The sequence below is a fragment of the Trichechus manatus genome, unplaced genomic scaffold (assembly GCF_000243295.1).
Source record: "Trichechus manatus latirostris isolate Lorelei unplaced genomic scaffold, TriManLat1.0 scaffold00285, whole genome shotgun sequence".
Lineage (NCBI taxonomy): Eukaryota > Metazoa > Chordata > Mammalia > Sirenia > Trichechidae > Trichechus > Trichechus manatus.
The window spans coordinates 1,064,498-1,070,966 of NW_004444221.1; the positions used below are offsets into that span (position 1 = coordinate 1,064,498).

General features: G+C 38.8%; 1 protein-coding gene across 1 annotated transcript in view; it reads right to left on the bottom strand.

Moving 5' to 3' along the window:
* KIF21A (kinesin family member 21A) overlaps window positions 1-6,469 on the bottom strand; it is a 173,867-nt gene that overhangs the window by 100,404 nt on the left and 66,994 nt on the right. The window lies entirely within an intron of this gene.

A 6,469-nucleotide genomic window follows, 5' to 3' on the forward strand; every position in this document is an offset into this window, starting at 1 on the left:
TTTTTTCTTTTTGAGAGAAAGGGGCATTTTAAGTGATGACTTGACCCACTGTCCATTGTCCAAAGTGCTCATATAGTTTCTGTGGTTCTGGTGGCTGTACCTGGTGGCAAATCTATAACTGTAAACCCTTAGAAAAACTTCCATCAACAACCCCTGTGGAGTACTGACTAAACGCAAAACAGCGTATAAGGCAAACATTTAAAAATCAAAACAAGACAACCTTGAGGCATGTACTTATGGGAGAGAGAGAAAAAGGTAGCTATAAGGAAATTAAATATGCAATCAATGAAATATTATAATCAAGGGAGGAGTGGAACAAAGATTAGCCAGAGAGCAGGGAGAGAGGTATCGGAAATTATATTTGAGCTGGTTTCCAAAGGGTGATTAGAATTTTCCAGGCTGAGAGGGCAGAAAAAGTCATTTCAGGCAAAACAAAGGCAAAGATACTGGAAGTGCATTTGTTCCCTGTTTATGACACACTGTTTTACGGAAGAAGCACCAGGATAAGAGTTGCTAAAATTTAGGAATGTTTTATTAAGCATCCCAGCTAAGACACTGTCCTCTAGAATGAACACTCATGGTCTCCCCAAGACAGAAGTTGCCATCAAAAGGCTCATGAGAGACTCCCAACAGTTTTTTAGTTTTCCACTCTAGATCAATTTCTTCACTCATGTTCACTTTTCTCTGTGCCCTGGGAAACTGACTTTCATGGGCCGCAAGAATGGCCCTCCTTGTCCTCAGGTTTCTAGTTGGTATCAGTCAGTGGAAGCACCAGTAGGAGACTGCAGGGTAGGAGAGGAATGAGCTCAAGGTATATATTCTCCTGGTTCCTTTCCTGCCAGGTTCTGTTGGCTGGCCGTGTCCTTCTACCAAAGGCCACAGCTCCTATCAGGCAGCCACTTCTTACTTCTATAGCTAGTAGTGTAGCAGACTCCCCACTGTTGCTAATGACAGAGTCCTGCATCATCCCTTACAGTCTCTCTTAATGCTGCCCATCCTCTAACACACTCTCCCGAATTATCTTGTCTGAATGTGCCATCTGTTTCCTGCCAGGATCCTGACCAAATTAGGTTAGTACCAGGAAATGGCAATAACCCTTTTTTAGCATTTCCACTGTGTCACCATCTCTTTCACTCCCATTCTTGACATCAATATTGGCCTAGAATATAGAGCCCCCAAGGGCCCCAGAGTACTCTAGCCCTTCACAAGCAAGTCATTGACCTATTCTCTTTCCTGGGTACAGCTAGAGTTTGCTATATATGCAATGAATTTTATTGTTAAATATGTAATAAGTGAAATGCAGAGTTAAAAAGCATCATCTTTATCTTTGTTTGGAAGAAAGCCCTGGCGATCTACTGCCAAAAAATCAGCCATTGAAAATCCTGTGGAGCACAGCTGTATTCTGACACACCTGGAGTCACCATGAGTTGGAATCAACTCAATGGCAACTGGTTTAGAGTTTTTTTTGTTTATTTTTGTTAGTCAATGGAATTATCTTTTAAATTTCTTACAATAAAAATACAATTCTTAACACTTCAGTTTTGTTTTAAAAGCTTAAAGGAAAGATGGAAGAATATTCAAGACAGAGGAGTAAAGGGGGGGAGCAATCTCAGGATGACAGTGATCTCATTCTGAGATCAGTAACATTTTTAATATTCTATTTTTTTCTTCTTAAACTCCCATCACAATTATATGCAGACTTTTCAAAACTCTTTCTGTAAAGTTCTTACTAAACGAAACCATACGTCCTCTGGAGGACAAGGAGGAGAATCTCTTTCTATCCTTAACAATACAGTATGTTTATTAAGCTATTTCATCATAAGAAAAACTGGTATTATGACTGTATATAATGACGGTAATATATGCTTTATCCCAAATGTATATTATTTTGTGTTTACAATCACCCTGTAGAGGGGAAAAAAGATCTGTCGTTTCAGCTCTGCTTCTAAGAAATAGAAATAACATGCTAAAATTATGGATGATATTGTACGCATTAAGATTTTGGTCTACCTTTACCCACTGCTGGTGGGAATGCAAAATGGTACAGCTGTTGTGGAAAACAGTGTAGCAGTTCCTTAAAAAACTAAAAATAGAACAACCATATGACCCAGCAATTCCACTCCTAGGTATATAACCAAAAGACTTGAAAGTAGAGACTCAAAAACAGACTTGTACATTGTTATGGATTGAATTGTATCCTCCAAAAATGTGTGTCAACTTCGTTAGGCCATGATCCCCAGTATTGTGTGATTGTCTATCATTTTGTCATCTGATGTGATTTTCCTGTGTTGTAAATCTTACCTTTATGATGTTAATGAGGCACAATTAGAGGCAGTTACGTTTAATGAATGAGGACTCAATCTACAAGACCGGTTTTGTCTTAAGTCAATCTCTTTTGAGATACAAAAGAGAAGCAAGCAGAGAGACAGGGGGACCTTATACCACCAAGAAACGAGAGCCAGGAGAACAGAGTGTTCTTTGGACCTAGGGTCCCTGTGCTGAGAAGCTCCTAGACTGGGGACGATTGATGTCAAGGACACTCCCCCACAGCCAACAGAGAGAGAAAGTCTTCCCCTGGAGGTGGCACCCTAAATTCAGACTTCTAGCCTCCCAGACTTGAGAGAATAAACTCTCTTTTTTAAAGCCAATCACTTGTGGTATTTCTGTTATAGCAGCGCTAGATAACTAAGACATACATCAATGTTCTTTGCAGCACTATTCACAATAGCCAAAAGGTGGAAACAACCTAAATGCTCATCAACAGATGAATGGATAAACAAAATGTGGTACATACATGCAATGGAATACTCAGTCAGTAGGAGAAATGAAGTTTTGATACATGCACAATATGGATGGAGCTGGAAGACATTATGCTGAGTGAAGTAAGTCAAGCACAAAAGGACAAATATTGTATGACGACCTCACTTACATAAAAAGACCAAAAAAAGCAAAGGTATAGAGAACAAAGTTTTTAGTGGTTACCAGGGGTGGGAGAGAGGGGAAATTCGGGGTTAATGGTAATGGAAATACCACACTGATTAATGGTAGGGGTTGCACAGCCAATTATTGTAACTGTTGCCAGTAAGTTGTACACCTGTAAAAAGTTGAATGGGCAAAAGTTGTGTGATAGATATATTTACAACAACAGCAAAAAAAGAAGAAGAAAAAAGAAAGAGAGTAGCCGCTGAGGCTGCTTGTGTGCAACCAAAAACCTCATGGGATTTGGTTTCTTGGTTTGGAGGTTTAGGGTCATGGTTATGTGGGACATCCCAGTTAATTGGCCTAATAATATACTTAGTGTCCCTGTTCTACCTATTTGTTCTTGCTTAGTGCCTGGGGTCTTAAAAGCTTACAAGTGGCCATCCAACACACAACAATGGTCTCTATTCACCTGGAACAACAGAGGAAGAAGGAGCATCAGGAATAAAAAGAGGATATGGAATGTGTGGTTAATTGCTTCCATGAACAACTGCCTCCTTTGCCATGAGAGCAGAATTGGATGGTGCCCGGCTGCAATTACTGAACACTTTGTTCAAAGATTCCATAGAAGAATCCTGATCAGAGGGAAAAAATGCAAGACAGAATTTTAAATTCTCATGGACCCCAGACTTGCTGGAGCCATCAATGTTAGATGAACCACTGAAACTACTGCCCTGAGATAATCTTTAAACCTTAAACCAAAAATATCCCCTGAAGTCTTCTTAAAACCAACAATAGTTTAGCTTAACTAGTACAAAGTGTCTGCCTTGAGCATTAAGCTTTTTTAAGAACTGTCTATATAGGATCAAACTGACAACAGCAACTTGAAAAGATTAGATAGGAAGCTTAGGGGGCAGAGAGTTTATGTTAATGGGGGAGGAACAACTCAGAAAACGAGAGTGAGAATTGTTGCACAACTTGAAGAATGTAATCAATGTCAATAAATGGTACATGTAGAAACTGTTGAATTGGTGTATGTTTTGCTGTGTATATTCTCAACAACGAAATAAATAAAATAAAATAGATTGTTTCTAAAGTAATGAACATAAGTTACTGATATAAATTTTTACCATCAAGGAAAAAAAAACCCTACCATAAACACTAAATAACTCTTAATTTCATCATCTTCCAATAAGTCAACAGTGACAAGGGAACACTAAGGCAAGAGAACATAAGGAACACTTATGTTTTTGTAAGGACGGTGTGGTAGGCAGAATTTTAAGATGATCCCCTGTGACCCATGCCCTTGTGTAATACCCTCCTCTTGAGTACAGGCATTCCCGAGGTTATGAATGAGATCCGTTCCTAAGTCTGTCTTTAAGTTGAATTTGTAAGTAAGTCGGAACAGGAACATATGGTTCTCATTTAACAACAGTTAGTCAAATGTTTGTCTTAGTATACAGTATATATTTTACATTCCACGCACATAAAACACTTAACACTTCCAAACTGCACAATGTCCTCATGAGCGTCACAAAGTAGTACGTGCATTATTATGAACCATTGTATTTAACTCAAATTTTTAATATATTAGGTTTTATAGCAGTCCATTCTTAAGTACGAATTGTCCATAAGTCAGATGTTCATAACCTAGGGACTGCCTGTATGGGTGGAACCACTAATATGATGAGCTATCACTTCCATAATTAGGTTACTAACCAGTTTACTTTGAGTTAATCAAAGAGAAATTATCCTGGGTGGGCCTGATCTAATCAGGTGAGCCTTTAAAGGAATGTGAAGCATCTGAAAGATATGCTCCTGCTGGTCTGCAGGAAGAAAGCAAAGAGTCAAATTGTAAACTGCCTCCGGAGAGGACTGCCTTTAGTAACTGAGAGAGGTCTCCAGGCAACAACTAGCAAGAAAATTAGGACCTCAGCTCTATAACAAGAAAGTGAATTCTGCTAACCACCTGAATGGGCTTGGAAGAGGACCTCGACCCCCAGATGACAACTGCAGCCCTGAGGATACCTTGATTGCAGCCTTGTGGAACCTGAGCAGAGGATTCAGCTAAACCATACCGGAATCTTGATCCATGACAACTGTGATGTAATATGCATGTGTTTTTAAAGTCCCTAAATTTGTGGTTATTTGTTACATAGCAACAGAAAACTAATACAGAATGATACCTTACAATCTTTATTACACTAAATCCTACTGCTTCAAGACCATAATCATTAAAACTACTGCTTATGCAATTCTGAACTCTCCATAGTCACATGAGTGGCATCTGACATAGTACAGTGACAGTAACAAACAAGTCAAAGCAGCTCCATTCATGACACCATTAATCTATCTGTCCACGTAGGGAAAAATAACTAATCCCATTTGTAAATCACAAATCTCCAACTATGTTTCTTTAAACTTAATTCTCTGACTTCAGATTCCCTGAATCAAATGTTTGACAATATACTACATTTTCTACATGTCCTGAAAAAAAATTAAATGCTGATAAATATAATGAAAAATAAAGTAAAAGAACCATTTCCTTCCAAGTATGATAATCTCTTGGTTCTTCCAGTCAGAAGCAATTATATTACAAAACAGTGGTATGGTAAGGACTTTTATATTCTCTATGCTTCTTTCACAATCATTTAACTTGAGTTTCTGTATTTTTCTTTCTGTTTACATTTTCTACTAAGAAGTAGGGATACTTTTCTTCTGGTAGCAGCCATTGCTACCTCTGAGTACAAAATATGTCAAGAGCAGAAACGAATCAGTGTAGGCTGAATAATGTCCTCCCAAATATGTTAAAATCCGAATCCCTAGAGCTTATGATTTTGTTATGTTACATAGTAAAAAGGGACTTGGCAGGTGCGATTAAGAATCCTGAAGTGCAGAGATTGTCCTGGACGATCTGGGTGGGCCCAGTGTAGTCACAAGTGTTCTTAGAAAAGGGAGACAGGAGGAGATTTAGTTACAGAAGAGTGATGCAGCATGAGAGACTTGACGGGCCATTGCTGGCTCTGTCGATGGAGGAAGCAGATACAAGTCAAAGAATGCAGGAGGTCTCCAGAAGCTAGAAAAGGGAAGGAAAGATATTCTCCCCGATAGCTTCCAGAAGTCATGCAGCCCTGCCAACCCATTTTAGGATGTCTGACCTCCAGAACTGTAAGAGAATAAATCTGTGTTGTTTTAAGCCACTAAATTGGTGGTAATTTGTTACAGCAACAACAGGAAACTATACATACATGACTTAGACTTCATAAACAGTCTCATTAGGGTGACTATATAATTTACTGTCTGAATCAGTATACTTTTGAAAGTGAAAGAGATACTGTTAATAACCACATTAGGACAATAGTCACAAACTAGGACTATGCCTGATAAATTGAGGCATATGATCAGCCTACTCATGGTCACTCACAGCAGAGAATCCAATCAAGTTATAAAGATGTACATTTCAGCTCAAAATGAAGAAAAAGCTTTTGAACAATCAGTCAAACAAACACATGAACTGCCTTAGTAGGCAGGGAGGTCCCCACAGTGACTA